The sequence below is a fragment of the Pyrus communis genome, chromosome 7 (genome assembly GCF_041283825.1).
Source record: "Pyrus communis isolate YQ-2024b chromosome 7, ASM4128382v1, whole genome shotgun sequence".
In the NCBI taxonomy this organism is placed as follows: Eukaryota; Viridiplantae; Streptophyta; class Magnoliopsida; order Rosales; family Rosaceae; genus Pyrus; species Pyrus communis.
The window spans coordinates 20,764,436-20,785,125 of record NC_142571.1 but is presented as its reverse complement, the minus strand read 5'-3'; the positions used below and the strand labels follow the sequence as shown (position 1 = coordinate 20,785,125).

At 38.2% G+C, this 20,690-nt stretch overlaps 3 pseudogenes across 1 annotated transcript; 2 read left to right on the top strand and 1 right to left on the bottom strand.

Moving 5' to 3' along the window:
• Window positions 1-5,699: 5,699 nt before the first annotated feature.
• Window positions 5,700-7,874, top strand: LOC137735092 (AAA-ATPase At2g46620 pseudogene; annotated as a pseudogene). The gene has a single exon (XR_015964018.1). The product of XR_015964018.1 is annotated as an AAA-ATPase At2g46620 pseudogene (transcript).
• Window positions 7,875-12,184: 4,310 nt separating this feature from the next.
• Window positions 12,185-12,769, bottom strand: LOC137733591 (ras-related protein RABA3 pseudogene; annotated as a pseudogene).
• Window positions 12,770-18,719: 5,950 nt separating this feature from the next.
• Window positions 18,720-20,396, top strand: LOC148695875 (uncharacterized; annotated as a pseudogene).
• Window positions 20,397-20,690: the final 294 nt, after the last annotated feature.

The following is a 20,690-nucleotide window of genomic DNA, read 5'->3' as shown; positions in this document are numbered from 1 at the left end:
AACTTCGAAAAAACACGAAGAAGAGGGGTCTATGCGGAAGACAAAAGTGGGTTCGTTTTTCCTGATGTATGACTTGTTGTTCACTCTAGAACGTGTAGTAGATGGCGGTTCCATCTCCTCTGGTGTTTGCAACTGTTCCGGTTAGATGTGGTGTTCGAAAGTCCTATTCTTTCGTGGAGGTTTTTTTTTTTTTTGACATTTTTTTCTTTTGGAAAGATAAGACACAATGCAGTATTTGTGGGAGGATTAATCCAAGGGTCAAAATGAATTTGAAGTGCAAGTATTTTCATTAGGTGGTTGTCAATTGTTATAGTTAAGATGGGCGTTTATATTATTAGCAGCGGATAATTTCACATTTTATAATAACTTCTAAATTGTACGATATTACAATTTTGACCCTAATTTTATTGGACAATTAATGTTGGTATAAGTAAGAAGTGAGGACATTTTTGGCATTTTGAAAAGATTCACCTATTTGGGTTTCTCACTTTATATATTGTTTGAGCCCAAAATAATATTGTTGGGCCGAGTGTAGGTTTATGCTTGGCCCAAAGCCGTTTCAAAAATACTATGGGCTGTCTGGTGATCCTGGGCCATTCAGCAGGGATAGTCGAGTCCTACCATAGGGAGGAGTGGTTCGGATAAGCAAAAGGGGTCAAAGAAATCCTAAGGCAATTAAGATTCTCGATCAATAATGAATAAATCCTCACAAAAGGGTAAGTACAAAGTCCTAATGGGGGTAGGATTGGTTGAAGCAGAGTTGGAACGGAACAAGAAGTCCCAATCCAGATATGATTTTGACTCGATCTTAAGAAGGATTCGGTACTATAAATACAAGACATTATGCAAAAATTGAGGACCTTCAATTCAGCACACAATTGCTCTGCGCAAAAGCTCTCAAACATCTTGAGATTTTTTTATTTTCTTTTTCCCGTTGACACATCTTCAGTTTGGATAAACAGCACTGTGAAGGCATCCGGCGAAGATCTTCAGTTTGGATAAACAGCACTGCATCGAGGCCGACTGGTTACCTATCCAAGTCTCGATCGAGAAGGGTTTCTGAATCCTTATTGGTAGAGGTAATCTCATTAGCCTTCTTGGCGAAGTGAGGTGTTACCAGGTTACTACATTCGGCACCCTAAGAGCCGAATTTGATATTGAACTTCGCAGAACTAGCAGCCTTATCTTCAGGCTCGAGAATCCAAATGTCGAGATTTGTTCATTCCTCGACCGCAATTGCAAGATAAAGAAGTCAGCAACGTACTCAACGCAACATCAACAAATTTTACTCCTCGGCCGAGCTCGGTCGACGAGTTGGCACGCCCCGCATTCAACCGAATGACGTAGTTAGCTTATTAGTTACTCGGCATGTGTGCCACTTAGGCTTTGTAATTTCTAAAGTCAACATTTTGGCACGTCCAGTGGGACCTAATGCTAAAACTACGAAGTTCATATGATATATCAAGATTCCAATCCGGTTCCACGTAGCCAATTATACGAGCTCCTAGAGGAATTGAAAAAACACAATGAGGAACGAAAAAAGATCTTTGGAAGTGGAAAAAGTTCTTCGTGGCCATAAAGAGATGCAAAAGTCATTCGCTTACGTGTTGAGAATAAAAGCTCATGTTACCCTGCAAGAGCAATGGGTAAATGAAGACAGGGCTCGATTCAATGCATGGCTAGATGGAAAATATTTTCCTTATGTTTTGCGACTACAAATCGATTCCATTTGAGGAATGGTTGGTTGAAAAGACCCGGGGGCAATTTTCCGCTACAGCCGTAATTAGACATCGACCTAAGAAAATTGTTAATTTGGCCGAAGAACATAGGCCACCTATTTTTTCAGTCGAGACTGAAAATATAGTTGGCCAAGAAGAAAAACTTAGGCCACCTATTTTTTCGATCGAGATTGAAAGTGTGGTAGGCCTAGAAGAAAATGTTCTAGTTTTTGAGCCAAAAATTGACTCAGAAAATGATTTGTCAGAGGAGTATTCCAATGACGAACAAGACCAATACATGACTTCAGAACATAAAACCACATCAATTGATATGGTAATTGGAGACATGGTATCCACACATTCGGCAGCCGAAAATGAAAAATATTTCACCAAGTCAAAAATATTTGGAGAAAATTCTTTATTCGGCCTAGAGCGAAATCAATTTGAGAATTTTGATATTAAAATATCTTGACTTGGAATAAAGCATCGTTGGCCTCCTCCTGTTTATGGTTCGGCCACTTTTATTTCCATTTGCTAAATTATTTTCTTAACCATTCGGCCTCTCGACTGATACTTAAAAAAATAGGGGGGGGGGCAATGAGCATTGAGCCTTCGTACAAAAAGAATAAAAAAATTAAAAATTAAAAAAAAAAGGTCTCTATTAAGATTTATGGCAGAAAAAAAGGGGGGTGTTATTTAGTCCGAGCCCAGTGATCATGGTCTCTAATGCACGACCACAAGAAATAGCATAAATTTTTTTCTTAAGTCCATGGCCACTTTTCCTCCTTGACAGGTGGCCTACTCGGCAGGATGCTTTGGTACATTCGGTGGACAGTGCATGGCGCATGACCAAAAGTACACCGTCGAGCGTCGAGTTGTCAGTTGGTAAAATAAAAAATATTGATGACAACTCTTCAACTAGTATATTCGGCTGGTGTATTCGGTGGAAGTATGATGAAGAAAGACTCTGTCTACAGCTCTTCAACTTCGAAAGTACTTGAGTTATGGCATATTTGGCGACTAGTTGGAGGCAAAAAGGCTAATTCCATTCGATTGCACAAGCCAATGAAATAAGGTGCTTTACTGGCTTCGATAATTCGATTAGTGAAGAAATGGGCATAACTACTAAGTTGTAATTAATTGGGGTATGCACCAGTTTATTCAACTAAGTAGACTTCGGTGGAAAAGCCTTCGGCCAAGCCAGCTATTGTCTCTCGGCCGAGGCTCTTGTCGTTGAACTATTGCATGCAAAGATTTAGTGATGGAATTCATTTGGTATTCATATAAGCCAAGAGAACCATGATGCTATTTGGTCATGATTTGATTATGGCCGACAGAGATTTTTTCCAATGATGCAACGACTTTTTGCTGGTCACAGAACGATTAAAAACTGCAACCAAAGTTGTTAATGCCATAAAAGCTTGGTGGACAGTTGATGCCATTCGGTGGAGAAAACTTATCTTTGAATTTGCCATTTGGAAGGGGTTGAAAGTTTGATTGAGATTCTTTGGTTAAAATATTGCATATATGAGCCTTGGTGATAGATTTTGGACAATTCTACACAATCATGCAATCATGGAGCTAGACGACAGCTTTCGATGATAATTCATGGAGTTGTATATGCATAGCTAATTTTCCAATTTAAAGTTGATTTGGCCGAGGTGATAGGCCGCCCATTGTGGTAGGCCGTCCCATCATGGCGATTGGGGTAGGACAAGAATGATGTTTTTAAGCATCTAGTTTCTCAACTTCCTAGTGTTCGGTTGCAATGTTCTCGGCAATTATTTGATTCTAGGCTTAATTTCCTTAACCATTCGGCTTTCAGGCCGAAGCTCAAGGAAATTGGGGGGCAATGTTTGGACCTGATTTTACACTATCGGCCCATTACATTAAGACCATTAGATGAATCCAAAACTAAACAGATTTTTCTTGATATTATTATTGATTTTAATCATGGTAATTATCTTGAGAGAGATCTTTTGGGTTTAAGGAGATTGGGATGGATTAAATGGGTTTAACATGGTGCGGGGAGTTGTGAAAGTCTACAAAGTCATGCCTTTTTGCTTGGATAAGGGATTGAATTAATCATATCTGATTTGAGAAGCATGCAACACGTGATGATTGGATTGATTCACAATCAAATTGAGGTGGTTTGTGATTTTCTATTTGAATTAATGAAGATTGCATGGAGATAGGCATGCATGTAACATTACAGAGATGCATCCACATGGCTCATTTTTATCAACCTAGAGTTCCATTTGAGATAGAATACATCTTATCAAGCAAGCACGTGGCCTCATCATGAAATATTATGCATGCGTTGGAGGAGATGAGCGACCAGATGATGGGTTAAGGGAAGAATTGTGATTAAATTGCAATTCTTTACGGAATTGCATGGATGCATTTACTCATACAACTCGGGAGACGGAGTTTTGGAAAAAGAAAAAAAAAACATCATCCAATGGGTTTACACATTATAAATACAGAGCTGCACCTTCAGTTTGAGGACCTTCAATTCAACACACAATTGCTCTGCGCAAAACCTCTCAAACATCTTGAGATTTTTTATTTTCTTTTTCCCGCCAACACATCTTTAGTTTGGATAAACAACACTGTGAAGGCGACCGGCGAACATCTTCAATTTGAATAAACAACACTGTCGCCGTAGAATTAGTCGACCGAGGGGCACCTTCAGTTTGGATAAACAGCACTGCGTCGAAGCCGACTGGTTACCTATCCAAGTCTCGATCGAGAAGGGTTTTCGAATCCTTATTGACAGAAGTCATCTTATAAGCCTTCTCGGCGAAGTAAGGTGTTACGAGTTACGACATTCGGCGCATTGAACGTTGAGTGATTTTATGATTGGATACTCACAAGTGAGTTTCAGAGTTCGGCATTTTGACGACCGAACCACATTCACCATCAAGACATACATCACCTTTGAATACTTGTGTCCGTACAGTCTGGTGTCGATTCGACGTGCTTATACTCTCACGAATATAATCACCGTGACTGAATCCGGCGCCGACGATTTGTGAACTTTGCAGAACTAGTAGCCTTGTCTTCATGCTCGAGAATCCAAAGGCCGAGATTTGTTCCTTCCTCGGTCGCAGTTGCAAGATGAAGAAGTCAGCAACGCACTCAACTCAACATCAACAAATTTTACTCCTCAGCCGAGCTCGCCCGACGAGTTGGCATGCCTCTCATTCAACCGAAGGATGTAGTTAGCTTATTAGTTACTTGGCCTGCGCGCCACGTAGGCTTTGTAATTTCTGGGGTCAACATATATATACTAGCATATAGACACACACAAAGTGTGTGAGAAAATTTTTTTATTTTTGTTTATGAAATAAAAGGAGAGAGGAAGAGAGCGATAGAGAATGTGGGAGTAGAAATTTTTTTTTAATTAATTAATTAATTAGAGATATGTTAAGATTACATGTAGGTGAGGCTTTGAAAAGAAAAACAGCAAAATTTGGTTGTGTGAAATTACATTTCTGTCCCATATTTCTTATTTATGTTCTATTTCAATTAGAGGGTAAAACTGATATTTTTATAGGATTTTGGTTGACAAGAGTGTTTTATTAATTAGTAGAGATATACTAGCATATGGACACACACAAATTGTGTGAGAAAATTTTTTATTTTTGTTTTTGAAATAGGAGAGAGGAAAATAGTGATAGAGAATGTGGGGGTATGAAGTTTTTTTTATTTTATTTTTATAATTAATTAGAGATATGTTAGGATTACATGTAGGTGAGGCTTTGAAAAAAAAACAACAAAACTTGGTTGTATAAAATTACATTTCTGCCTCATATTTCTTATTCATGTTTTATTTTAATTAGAGAGTTAAACTGATAATTTCATAAGATTTTGATTGATAATACGTGTTTTATTAATTAATAAAGATATATAAATTAATTTTAATGAAAGTACTTATTTATTTAATTATTTATAATAGTCGATTCCAAACATACAACAGCTTCGCCCTTAACTTCGCTTAATCTGCTCAACTCTTCGCCATTGACCCATCGAGTTGCCGTCTCCTAATTAAAAACTCCCTTCAAAATTCAATACCCTCTTCCCTCTGATTTCTCTTCCCCTTAATAAATTTCTCAATATTTTCAATTTTCTCATCTTCTTCTTCTCCAACACCCAACTCTCTGTAGTTGCAAACTCTCCACCTGATCCGCCATGATTTCCCTTTCGGAAAGAAGGAAGAGACCCATCAAAATCCCCTGCCCTCCTAAAAAATCCCATCTCTAATCACCAAATTCCACACCTTATTGGGGAAAATTGAATTGGGTTTTCTCCCAATAATCCAAATTATGATTCTTTCCAATCCAATATTTCTTGTAATCGTAACAATCTGTATATTTGTAGCAATCCGTGTGGCGCTGTACAGAACTGGGCTTGTTTACATCGTGAAGAAATGGTGGTGGTGGTTCGAGGACTGCTTCCATGTCTACCAATCGTTCAAAGTCCCCAAATTCAACGAGAGCATGCAGGAGAATCAGCTCTACGGACGAGTCACCGACTATCTCAACTCGCTCACCTCCATTGAAGAATCAGACTTCACCAACCTCGTCACCGGGAAAAAACCCAATGAAATTGTCCTCCACCTCGACCCCAATCAGACTATCGAGGACGATTTCCTCGGCGCCAAGGTCATATGGCAAACAGAAGGCAGCGGCGCCGGTGGGAGTAGGAACTTAGTGTTGAAGGTTCGGAAAGCTGATAAGCGGCGGATTCTGCGGCCCTATTTACAACACATCCACGTCGTCGCCGACGAGCTCGAGCAGAAGAAACGGGAGTTGAAGCTTTACATGAACGTCGACGCGCCCGACAGAGCATGGAAGCCAGTCCCCTTCACTCACCCGTCGACCTTGGAGACCATATCAATGGAGTCCGACCTTAAATCGAAAGTCAAATCCGATTTAGAGTCGTTTCTCAAGGCGAAGCAGTACTATCACCGACTGGGTCGGGTCTGGAAACGGAGCTTTCTGCTTTACGGGCCGTCGGGCACCGGAAAATCGAGCTTCGTCGCCGCCATGGCCAATTTTCTCGGGTACGACGTGTACGATCTGGATCTCTCGCGTGTCAAAGACGACTCGGAGCTGAAGATTCTGCTGTTGCAGACGACAACAAAATCGGTCATTGTGATCGAGGACTTGGACCGATATTTAGCCGAGAAACCCGCGGGTCTGAGCTTTTCGGGTATATCGAATTTCATGGACGGGCTGTTGAATTCGTGCTGCGCCGAGGAGAGAGTCATGGTGTTCACGATGAATTCGAAAGACCACGTTGACCCGGCCTTTCTTCGACCGGGTCGGATCGACGTCCACATCCACTTTCCACTCTGCGATTTCGGAGCATTCAAAAATCTGGCGACGAGTTATCTCGGGGTGAAGGAGCACAAGCTCTTCCCGCAGGTGGAGGAGATTTTCCTAAGCGGGTCGAGTTTGAGTCCGGCGGAGATCGGCGAGTTGATGATCGCGAACCGGAACTCGCCGAGTCGGGCGATTAAGTCGGTCATCACGGCTTTGCAGACGGACGGCGATGGGAGGGGCGGGGGAGTGTTCGGAAGGCGGGTTGGGTTTGATATCGGGTCGAGAAAGTCCGAATCGGGTGAACCCGGCGGGGCGTTTTGCGGGGAAGGCGGTGTTCCTGCGGTTAGGGATATTAGGAAGTTGTATGGGTTCTTGAGGATGAAAAGCAGCAGGAGCCCCTCTCATTCTCAGTCGTTCGATGCGGATTCGGCGCACAGGGAGGGTTGATCGGAGGGCCTGAAATTTAAAATGTTTGGGGGGCATTACGTGTCGATATGTGATTGGGGGTTATAGGGAAGAAATGCAGAAGTATAGAGCATATAATTGAACAGAGAAACCAATTTGTTTTGATAATTTGGATAATTGTTAGTTGGGATTTGGGTGCTTTGTGGATAGATTAATTGATGATTCTATCTTTCTTCTGTTCTTCTTCAATTTTGTGTGGTTTTTAATTAAATTATTAATCAATGTTAATAGGTTAAATAGTTTTAGGGTTTGTTTTTATTGTTTTTTATTTTTTTTTTGGGTTGTAAAATTGTGTATCTCTTGTACAAAATTGTGTATATTTCCTTTTTTTTTGTTCAATACAAGCGATGTCGAGTAGAGATACATGACCTTGGATGCATGGATAAATGATACGCTTAACTATTTGAGCTATGTGGCTTTTGTAGCAAGTAATGTATCAAAACACAAATGTTACCATACTATCATTCACCAACCAAGATGTAAAAACAAGTAATTGAATTAAGCCTTCATCATAAGTACACTCGACCCGAAAAATCAGTAATCAAATTAGTCCAATACCAAGATTAAGTAATTAAATTAATTTGTTACGCAAGTGCCCTTTACCACAGTGGTGAAAATGTGTTGAGCCCTTCCATGACAGGTAGATTTAAACCCCGTCGGTAGCTAATTTAACATCTAATCAAACAAAACCTAATCAACAATCAATTTCTCATATTCCGATTACACATTAATAAATGCGACATTAACACTTAACAAAGTCAACCGCTTGAAGTGGTATTTGTTTGATTCCTAAGCTAAATCCTTATATTACAAATTGTTACACTAGAATCTTATTCTGCAAATAGAAAAGAAATAAAAGATAAATGTAACAAAGTGGCAAACACATAAACCGCAATCCTTGTACCATTATTCTGCAAATAGACTTATCACCCAGTTGTACCATTATTTATATTATTTCTCTAATAAAAATAAAGTTCATTAATACATTTAGATCTCAGCTCTATTTATTAGAAAAATAGTACAAATGATGGTATGTAATATTTTTGCTGAAGAAAATGAGATTCTATTTTTATTCTGTAGCTAATATAAAAAGCTGTGCAACTACCCACATTTCCTGCACTCATGATTGGTCATGATTTTTTTTTCATGTCATTTTTGTCTTTAACCGCAGAATGAGCCAAAATTAGAAATTAGCAATTTAGCATGCACCAAGTGTCTCATTGGCTGCGTTTCCCCCCCCCCTCAAAATAATCGTAGCTAACACGCATTTGCTTGTCAATTCTTCAAGATATGATGCTTCAAATCATCGATAAGTGGCTGTAAAATTGTAATCTTGGGAATTCTGAATTGATTGGGGGGAATTTGTGTCTGGCCAAATGCTTATTTTAAGTGGTTTTTATTGTACCCCAACTATATGATTTTAGACACACAAAGGCGTGTAATCTCTAAGTCATCGAGGTTTGTTGAGTGGTGAAGGTGAGTAGGGTTATGAATATGAGTGGATTAGATATTTGGAGTTCAAAAGTTCTCACAAACAACATGAGTGTTCAATCCAGTAGTAACCTTACTACTCTCTTTACAAAAGTTCTCACGATTGATTTTTTTTCTTTTTTCTTTCTCAGGATTGATTTGGTTTGGTTATATTTTGCAAATATATATTATATATGTATGTATGTATGTATGTATGCATGCATGCATGTGTGTGTGTATGTGTGTGTGTGTGTGTGTATAGATGTATAAGCTGGTATGTTGCGAGTCAGTCCAGCTGGTTTCTTTTATCATGAATTAATAATTTTAAAGCTGGATGCCTCCTGCGGAGTATGTCTGGTATGGATGTGGACCAAACTGCCCAGACAGCATGATCAACCCAATTCCTTTTGCCACCTACACAGTCTCACACCACCTAATTAAAAGAGCCTTTTGAAATTATTTAGATGTAATCATACAGGTGCATGGTAATGATTTTCTCTTTTCTTTTCAGCGTCGAAAGAGCTAAGCTTGAATTCTTCTCTTCCATCGACAAAAAGAAAATTAAAGTTTTACAATTAGCGGTACAAATTGATAATTATTGTTAAGCAACAGATAGTAGTTTGTAACATAATGAAATGCTAAGCTAAGCAAGTCTCATATCATATATATTAAGCATGATACTTGAAAAGTGAAATGATTGCCTTCTAATTTTATAATGTTAGTTGTATGTTAAATTGTTGTTTTTATAATTTGAAAGTTTGCTACCCATGGAAAGGGATCCTCTTCGGATCCAATCAATCAATTCAGATCTTTAAAATTTAATTCAACTGTTACAAACAAAGGGTTCTTTAAAAGTTACTAACTTTAATCGTTTAATCAAATTTCAAAGATTTAAATTAGATGATTGTGTGGAATTGATGGAAGGAATTGAGAAAGGATCCTTTCCGCTACCCACAACGTCGCTCATGATTGTGTCTGTGGCTGTTTTCCTGATAGGACATACATGGGGTAAGTCCAACAAACGTCTACTTTGCCAGCTTAAAGAAAGAAACAAAAAGGAAACTTTTTATAGAAAAGGAGAGTTGATGGGTGTAGTTTTTCCTATACCAACACTGCCCTAAGCATGGGGCATGCATATATAGTACGATAAGAAAAAGATGAGTTTCGTTAAAAAAAATAATAAGAAGATAACAATGTCAAATTCACTCCAGCATAATTATCACAGGAAGACATTATTAATATATTAATAAGCAAAATTTAAAAGGTAAAATAAGTAAGGGGACATGGAAACACAATTGAAAAATGGAAGAGCGAGAAAGACTGATCCCAACGCAAACCAACAAGGCAACACCGAAACTTAAACCTAGAAGATGAGAAATTCGTTAAAACTACTCTTAAAAGAAGTGGATGTTCAGAAGAACCGAAAGATCATGAACAAAAGATGCAACAGCAATTGCAGGGCAAGAATCCCACAATGAACGCCCATCATATAAACATCAAAGGTTGCTAAACAATCAACCACTTGATTACCATTACGATAAATATGAGAAACTGGTTTCCAAATGGAAGAGAAAATGGTGCAAAGGTTAGACCAATCAACCGATAAATGCCAAGGAACCCGACATGCATGATCACTTATAAAGAAAATGCATCATTAATGCAAAATCATACTCAATCCAAAGAGAATGTCAACCCTTCTCCAAAGTCATACTTACTACATGAATAATTAATGGTCGTAAGCTTCGCCTCCAAGGTAGTTGAAATACCAAACGATTCTGTAAAGCATCCTACAAAATGACTCAAAAAAAAAACCACCAAACCTCACCCTTCCTAGGGAACCACGAGTCGTACCGAATTAAACTTGGCTTCAAAAGCATAAGGAGAAAGCTGAAGAACCTCATGGGTTTTGGGTGCCCTTGAATGCCAACCATGCACTCCAACCACCTGATTCATCAACAGAGTTTATCCTTAAACCCAATCGCCAGGAGTTCACTTCAAAATTTTGGAATATCACTAACCAAAAATATCAATTGTAAGCAATTTTTTTTTATCTTTTCAAACATATAAATTTTCTAGCCTAATAAAGGGAGTAAAACATGACCCAATCATGCCGCACGGCCAATGGCAGAGTTAGGAATTTTTCACCGGGTGAGCTAGCTTGAAGATTTAAATCTTTATAAACAAAAAAACTTAATTGATATTGTATTTTTCACAATATCAGCTAGCTAGCTTTGGAATTTTTGTTATTAAACAAATACGTGTTGAAATTCAAGCAAATCCAAACTTGTATATGTACCAAAAGCGATGAGAAAGAGGATGTAAGAAAAAGAGATGGTTGTAAATTGTACTATATAATTTTATTTAATTAAATCGAGAGAATTCCGATTAGTGACTATATATAAGGTGGGCTAGCCCTTAACGTGGCTCCACTAATGTGCACCGCTACGGCCTAATGATATTTCTTTTTGACTTGTTAGTGGAAGATTTTAGGTTCGATCTTGTCGAAAGCAAGTTCAAACCAAATGATCCCATTGAGAGACGACATGTCGTTTGATACTCTTTGAGGAAGGTCTCCCAAAAAAGTGTCTCAATGATCCAAAACAACCCAAAATCCGTCCCCTGCTTCTAGCGTAACAAAGAAAGGCCCAGTATATGGCCCATGCTACTTCTGCCTAGGATTCACATTTGAGATTTTAGCTACAGAGGACTTTTTCTTCAATGATCCAAACCAACCGAAACAAGTGCGGAGTGTATATAAAGAAGGGAAAAGCAACTTACGTAGAACAAGTTTACAATTATTATAACTTATTAGTCTAATAATATAATGTCATATAAAGAGAAAATTACACATAACATTACATTATTGAATTGCGATGTCACGATATTTGTAAACGCAATCCATGTTAGTTCTTCGTCATGCAAAGATGCCAATTCAGGAGCTGATGTCCACAATTGAGCATCTTTTTGGCCATTACATGATACGGAACAAACCCAAAAACACGCTACAATTTTCGGAGGTAAGGCAAGTACCATACCATATGTTGTTGCAATAATGCTCGTCATAGTAATTACAATCACAACGCCAATTGAAAAAACTTATAACTCAAGTAGTAAAGTACTTTCATTTTTACACATTTCCCCTAGCTACCCAAAACAAAACAAATAGAAGATACATAAATACAAATGGCGTACAAACCCAAAAGAATATGATGAGACCTACGTTTGGAATTTAACAAGAGCAAGCAAACAGTTTCTTCATCTCACCAATTTCCAAATCAGACCCATAAATAACATCAATTTTAGCCCCTTTAAGATCAACCCCATTGGATTTTATCCCATTGCTACATTCCAATGCCTTCTTAGACACCACACCATATATTTCCTCAAGAACCCTAAAGAATGCAGTGTCCACATTGTCACCACTGAAGGCTGATGTCTCTGAGAAGAAAAGCCCTTGCTCCTCAGCAAACTCAACTGCATCTTCTGTGGGCACACCCCTCTTGTCCCCGAGATCGGCCTTGTTCCCAATCAGCATGATCACGATCGGTCGGCGTGGGTCCGGAGCTCCTCAACCCATCTAGCTACATGATCAAAGGTCTGCCTCTTGGTGATGTCGTACACCAGCATTGCTCCTAATGCACCTCTGTAGTATGCACTTGTAACTGCCCTATACCTACAAGGAAAAGAAAAGAAATTTAATTTTAAAAAATCATGGATTTGTCCCGCAGAATTATATTGGAGTTGGTTATATTCTAATAGGAATTTCTTTTTGGAAATTAAATCCATCAGTAAAGTTTTGAATGTATTGTTGCCGTACATTTAATGGTGCAGCTGGTACATAATTCTAGCACCAGCAGAAAATCAAGGATGTTTAGCATTTATGCAGATCCCTTTGCAGCTTTGCACATGCATGTCTGTCATGTAGGGCAAAAATAGAAATCGAGGAGGATTATCTACTCTTCTATTCCCATCTCTTTCCATCATCTCCTCTCATATATTGTTTTTTATCTTATTATCTCTATTAAAAAAAATTAATATAAGATGTTGACGTGGCTTAATCGTGACCGTTCAAATAGGAGGTGATGGAAGGATAGAGAGATTAGGAGAGTAGAGAATTCTCCTTTAATAGAAAGGAAGAAGAAATGAGCGTGTTAATTAACAATTAGAAATAAGCACTTTAATTAACATTTAAATAATAGAAAAATGTTATTGACACTCCAAAAATCTCATTCTACACTTCTCACAAGTGTATTTTTCTTTCCAAATATAAAAAGTTTGGAGTGTAGAATGAGATTTTTGGAGTGCCAATAACAATTCTCAAATAATAATTCAATCATTAATTTTCATGTCATTTAATTTACAAAATTTAGTTTTTTTAGCATTACCCTTTATATTAACATTAGGTAATATTAAATGTCTATTTTTAGCACGTTCCTAAAGCTGCATTTATACAATAGGGGAAACATTAGGGCAGGGAAAGCTGGTCTCTTCTTCATTTGGCACACTGCCACTAGCTAGATCCCAAATCTCAAATAGCGAAGGCTTGTTAATAAGTAATTGAGTATCAATGCATACAGTAATTTTATTCGTCAAATGACATGACAGTATTTGATTGATTTAAATTAAATTAACTTTTGTCATATTTATTGTTAAAAGTAAGGTAACGACACATATATTGACATGTAATTTGAGAAACAGATTTGATTACTCAAGTATTGTTGTGCACATTTTAATTATACAAGGTAAACCAAACCAAATAATACATAATCTATCTTTTCACGTCCATTCATAACACTAATCTCCCTCCTCACCCTCTCACTCTCTGCCCTCTCCGCAGCCGTCAACTCCGCCTCTACACCATTCATTTCTTGGTTCATTTTGATCTGAAAATATCGAAGTTGAAGGCTTGGTCTTTGTTTTGGTCTAGTGTAGGAAGTCAGTGCTGGGAGTAAGTGAAACCAACAGGAAAACAAAGATCGAGAAAATAATGGTGCTGTCCTTTTCTGTCATTTAAGGGGGCGTTTGTTGCGCTGGACTATCTCGGACTGGATTAGCTTCAAGGACTAAGCTGGACTGGCTTAGACTAGACTAAACTGGACTAACTTAGTGAAGCGTTTGGTGCAGTATTGGACTAAGAAGCTGGATAATAACAAATTATAATATTATATTATTTAATATATAAATTATTAATATTTTATTATGATCTTATCTTTTTCTTCATTTTTTCCTACCATTTCCTCGTTAAATTGGATGAAGTTAGCACCGCCAAAAAATTCATCACCATCCCTAGCCCGAGATCTTAGCTTTGAATGCTCGAATCTGTCATGGATTTGAAGAAGCCCGAACAGGCCGGGACTTCCAGGCCATTTTCCAGCCACATTCGACCACATTTTGGACTCGATTCAAGTAAAATCGTAATCTTGTCACTCCCAGCTTCAATTTGGTATATTTTGTATGAAAGTTGGTTGTGAAATGGATCTGAAAGAGAGTCGGAAAGTTAATGATTGATCTAGGTGACCGGAGATGACGAGGAGTCTGTCGAGAGTGGTCGTTGAGCATGACGGGGACGAGAAAGAGAAGATAGTCTTAGCTAGTCCCATGGTTATTGGGGGGTCTCGCTAAGACCTCTTAGTGAAGGGTTTTGTCCATGCTAGTCCCCTTTAGTCTCATTAATGTTAGTCCCAGCATGAAACAAACACAGTATTGGACTAATAGCTAGTCCAGTCCAACTTAGTGAGGGCAAACAAACGCCCCCTAAAAGCTTTAAGCAATATTGGACGTACCAGCAGCATTATTAAACCATATGGTATAATGGTCTGTGACATGCATAATTTAGGTTAACACTGTCACTTAAAAGCTGTACACGTTTTGTTTATTAGGTTTACTGATCCAGTAAAGCAGCATACATACTATTTTCTTTGGAGAAAAAGACATTTTAAATTACTCTAATATGCATAAAGAGATTTGAATTCAGATGCAACGAAAGCATCATTTATACTTTTGAACTTCCACAAGGTGGATGTTAATTTAATTACATAATAACAGCCTAACAAGGATCTTATAATAAGAGTTGATTTGATCATAATAAAACAAGCAAAAGTGGGTTGGTGTTTGATAATGAACCAACTCATTTGAGGCCATCATGCAGTCTTTGTGCTTATTTTAGTTATAAAGTTAATGCCCTCATTTCAAATTTCAAGCAAAATGAAGGGAGGTTTGTAATCAAATCATAACTTTTAATTTGTTTTTCTATCTATTTTACTTTAAGATTTTAACTACTCAAGAAGAACCGGTTTTGAGATTTTTGAGGTCTAGAGTGATCCCCAAAAAATGTGCCCTAACTATATATAAGAAAAATTATTTATTTTTACGCGTGAGACTTCGATAAAATTATACTTAGAAAAACACTTTAAACTCAATAATTTACAAGCATGGAAAAACTAATTTATTTTGTATTGAGAGAAGGGAACCACAAAACCCGGGCTTATAAGTAGATAGATGATGAGTGTTGTTTTCTTTCTATCTGAACTTTTAAAGTGTGTAACTCGTGAGGTGTTTTTACTTATTTACTAACCTTGTCAATATGGGACTAAAAATATAATCATATTTTCGAGTCTTTAATTGATATTATAAGCAATGAATTAGCTCTAAAGTAAACCTAGTATTGGTAAAGACATACATACATTAATTTCTTGAAGGCTAATGCTAAGGATACAAAATTTATTAACCAAATTTTGTAGACTATATGATGTGATTGATGGTGATTGAATTATTACTTAAGTGTCGATGAATGTGTTTATTTCCTATTGGTGACACGTCATATGGTTTACAAATTTGGTCTAAAAATTTGGTCTAAGTATTACTCTTTGTTGATGGTTGGACTTGAATTGGAATGAATTTCTAAAAAGTACAACCCACGTAGCAACTAGCTAGTAATTAAAAAGAAATTAACAACCAAACATAAATTCATAAAAAAAACACAACAATTCAAGCTCAAAACCTTTAGTTAAGTTTAAACAACAAAAACCTTTGATACTGATTAAACTTCTTGATCATTTAACCAAATAGAGATTATATTCACACACCCAAACTAATTCCCCCACATCTTTTTGTTTTTTAATATTTTTTGACACACCATTAACACTTGATAGAAAAACATTAAAAATTAAAAGGGTGTGGGGGAAGTAATTTTGGGTGTGTGAATATAATCTCTCAAACCAAATTTTATAAATTTATACTCTTATAAGAAGAAATTCGTAAAAACTAGAAAGAAAAAAAAAATCACATAATGATTTGAACCCAGGACCTCCTTGTTTATTTTAAACAAAATAAACCACCATTTCTAGTAAAACCTCTTAATCATTTGACCAAATTTTATATATTTATACTCTTATGAAAAAAAATTTGTAAAAATTGAAAAGTAAATAAACACACATAGTGTTATGAACTTGGGAACCTCCTTGTTAATTTTAAACAACAACAATCACTAGTTCTGGTTAAACTTCTTGGTTATTTAACTAAATTTTATAAATTTATACTTTTATGAAAACATATATGAATATGTCATCCTAACAATTTGGTAAACCAAATTCTTTTGGGCCCAGGGCGGTTGCCCAACCCGCACTTGGCCTGCGCTTTCCTTGTACCCAAGTGGATTCAAATTAAAGCATTGCTCTAGCAGGACTCAAACGACTATATTTCTAAATCTTGAATGGCAAAGCTACAAATTTTCTCTATTAACAATGTATCATGAATCAACTCATCTTAAAAAAAATAAAAAATAAAAAATAAAAAAAATAAAAAATAAAAATAAAAACCCTCAGTAAGTGGCCCAGTGCTAAAGGTATGGACTCTATCTTCCCAATAAACAAAAAAATAATGTGAGGTCTCAGGTTCAATGCTCTAAGCTACTAAGTCTATTTCACTAAGGCCATGGGTAGGGTGAAATTCCCATAGCCTTTCCAGGCCCGGAAGGGGTGGGTAACTGTGGCTTACCACCAGTTGTCCCCCCTTTTTAATTAAAAAAAAAATCATTTAAAAAAAAAAAAAATTTAGTATGTATCAGTGTATAAAATTTTCAACTTGTCACATACCAACTTAAAACAACATTGGATAATGTATTTGTCATTTATCATATACTTGTATTCCCACATTTCGTATTTGTGACCCATTGAAATTCCGACATATGAAAATCTTTTGTATGCTTTTCTGTCTACACTGAAACTACTATACAAGTGAGTGACCTCAATTTGTGATGTTTGCACCGACAAAATGTTTGGTTAAGTGGAGGGAACATAGGCCAATGCTTAATAGTTATTATTACATGATCAGTGCTTATAAAGTTATTGTAGATATCGAAATTTCGGTGAAATCAATGTTGACCAATAAATAAAATTTCAACGTTCACGTGTCACATAAATTTTACATGTAGCGTGTGACTCAACGAAAAATCCAAATAAATCAGAAAAGTCATCAAATAAGACACGTGTCAATACCTGGCAGAAATGATTTATTTCATCTGATTATTTAAATCCAAAAATCAAGCTTTGAAATTCTATAAATAGGAAGCCAAGGCATTCATGAATGGGGGGAATTGATATCACACCAAAACCTTGAAGCTTTGAAACTCTAAAGCTCTCAAGAAAATCCCGAAGGATCAAGAAAGCTCTCTTCATTATTCGTCAAATTCTCCTTCAAGATCAAGCCTCGACGGCCCTTGAAGAACTTCCACCAACTCAAGATCAAGCCCCAACGACCCTTGAAGAAAGTGTTCATTGTTCTTCATCCGTTCATCCCAAGATTAAGCCCCAATGGCCCTTTAGATCAACAACATCAACAAATCCAGACATCTAACCGTTCTTCAAGATCAAGCCCAAAAGCCCTTGAAGATCCACTCATCCATCAACCTTTAAGATCAAGCCCGACGACCCTTGAAGAAATCCACACAACCATTATTCAAAGATCAAGCCCCGACGGCCCTTGAAGAAGTTTCCACCTATTTATCCTAAGATCAAGCCCCAACGGCCATTTGGATTAACAACTTCAAGATCAAGCCCCAACGGCCATTTGGATTAACAACTTCAAGATCAAGCCCAAAAGCCCTTGACGATCTGTTCATCCATGTTCTTCAAGATCAAGCCCCGACGGCCCTTGAAGAAACTTCCAACTGTTCATCCAAGATCAAGCCTCAACAACCCTTGGATCAATAACACGTCAACAAACCAACATCTTACGGAGATCGAATTAGAGGACCAAATTACAAAGAGATTGTAACCCCAAAATCATTAATACAAAATATTACTTTGTACATGTGTTCTTGTCTTGTTCGTCGTCAGGAAAATTCATGTTTACAAATTTGGCACGCCCAGTGGGACAATCTCTATCTGTCATCTCTTTCTCCGTTCAAGAAAACTAAAGCACACCTCCAAAATCAATGGCATCAAGCAAGGGACAAGCCGTTCTTGCAACCATCAAGGAAAGAAGCCTGAGCACTTCCTTCGCGAATAGAGCATCCATTGGCGCCACAATCACTCCTCAACATGCCGCTTTAAAGTTGATACAACTAAGCAAGCAAGAGGAGCATCAAAGGTGCAAGTCGGTCATCAACCTGACCTTGCTCGGAGCACCAAAGCATGTTGCTAAGGCACACAAGATGACATCCCAAAATGGCCAATGGGGTTATTCGTCAGCACCCTAGATGTCTGAAAGAAAGTCGTGTCTATTGGTTGCATAAGTCATGACCATCGGCGTCACCTCTGTTGAAGAACAACTAGCTCAAATGAGTGAAGCAATTGCAAGGTTCACAAGGGCTGTGGAGGAAAAAGACTTGCAAACCACCGCACTCATCAACTAACTGGAGACGCATGATGACGAGAAACCCGACATAAAGGTTAATCCACTAAAGAGAGGTGCTAATGAAGAAGAGGAGCCTCCGGTGGAGAAAGTCAAAGAAGAGCAGGAGCCAGACCAAGTGGCAACACTCATGGGATCTCTTTTTATCCATCAGCTGCAGTAGATGATCACTGACACCATCAAGGCACAGTACGAAGGGAGCTCACACATCTCCATGTTGTACTCGAAACCCTCCTCCAAGAAGATTGATGCCTTGAAGATGTTGAGGGGTTATTTGCCGCCAAAATTCATGCAGTTTAATGGGAAGGGAAACCCAAAGCAACATGTCGCCCATTTCATTGAAACTTGCAACAATGCTGGGACGGAGAGAGACTACCTCGTCAAACAGTTCGTGCGTTCGCTGAAAGATAACGCCTTTGACTGGTACACCGACCTCGAGCCCGAGTCTATGAATAGTTGGGATCAGCTAGAAAAGGAATTTCTCAACCACTTCTACAGTACTCGCCGCATTGTAAGCATGTTGGAACTAACCAGTACGAAACAATGGAAGGATGAACCTGTCGTTAACAACATCAATAGATGGCGTTTATTAAGTCTGGATTGCAAACATTGACTTTTTGAAACCTCTGCCATTGAGATGTGCGTTCAAGGAATGCAGTGGGGACTACACTACATCCTTCAAGGCATCAAACCATGAACCTTTGAAGATTTAGCCACCTGCGCCCATGATATGGAGTTAAGCATCGCCCATCATGGGAAGAAAGAACCGATCGCCGACTACTAAAACGACAAAGTTTTAGGGCCAAAGGTGGATAAGGTTGTGTGGAAACCCACCAAGGAAGCAATGACGGTCAACACAACTCCAGTCAAAATCTTTACATGAGGCAAAGCAATTCAAACCGAAGCTTTTCGTGATCAAGAGATACGTAGACGCACTTTAAAGGAGCTTGAGGAGAAGACTTATCCATTCCCCGACTCTGATGTGGTTGCCATGTTGAAAGACTTGCTTGACAAGAAGGTGATCGACCTACCTGAGTGTAGACGGCCGAAAGAGATGAATCATACTGACAGTCCAAGGTACTGTAAACTCCACCGCTTCAACAATCATCCGACGAAAAAGTGCTTCGTGCTGAAAGATCTCATCATGAAGCTGGCTTAGAAAGGAATCATCGAGCTAGATCTTGACGATGTGGTGAAGTCAAACTACACCACCGTCATTTCTGGTTCTTTCGACTCAAAATCTTCACCTCAACCATTAGGGGCATGCTCCAAAACCATGTCAGTCAAGTTAAGTGAAGTTGAAGGATGAACTCATGTCACTCAAAAGAAAATGCACAAGAAGCATACGTCTTCTCCACAAGTTCACCAATCGGAAAGGGGGCAAAGCAGCTCTCATCAACCTCCAAAGCTACATGAAAGTGTTGAGGATGATGAAATTGTGACATGAAGATTGTCCGTTGCCATCACGATGTGCAATTTCTTCCTCAAAGTCTTCTTCAATCACTCGATCAAGACTCTTTGCTATGAAAATTACAAAGAATGCCTCTCCAAGATCGTTTGACAAATTCACAAAGCTCCTTGTTCGCACGAGCCTAAAAGGCGACATTAAACGCTTCTTACCTGCACGAGCTAAAACTGCAAAAGGCACCAAAAGCTCATTGTCTGCACGAGCGTAAGAGGCGACAACAAACACTCATTGCCCGCAAGAGCATAAACTGTGTACGGTAAAATCATCATCAAAACCATCACTCATTTGAACTACGTCATGACTTGATCCCTCCTTAAGCGAGAGACGGCAGACAGTGCAATGGTGTGCAGCGAACAGTGCATCGACGACGGTGCAACAAGCTCCAAG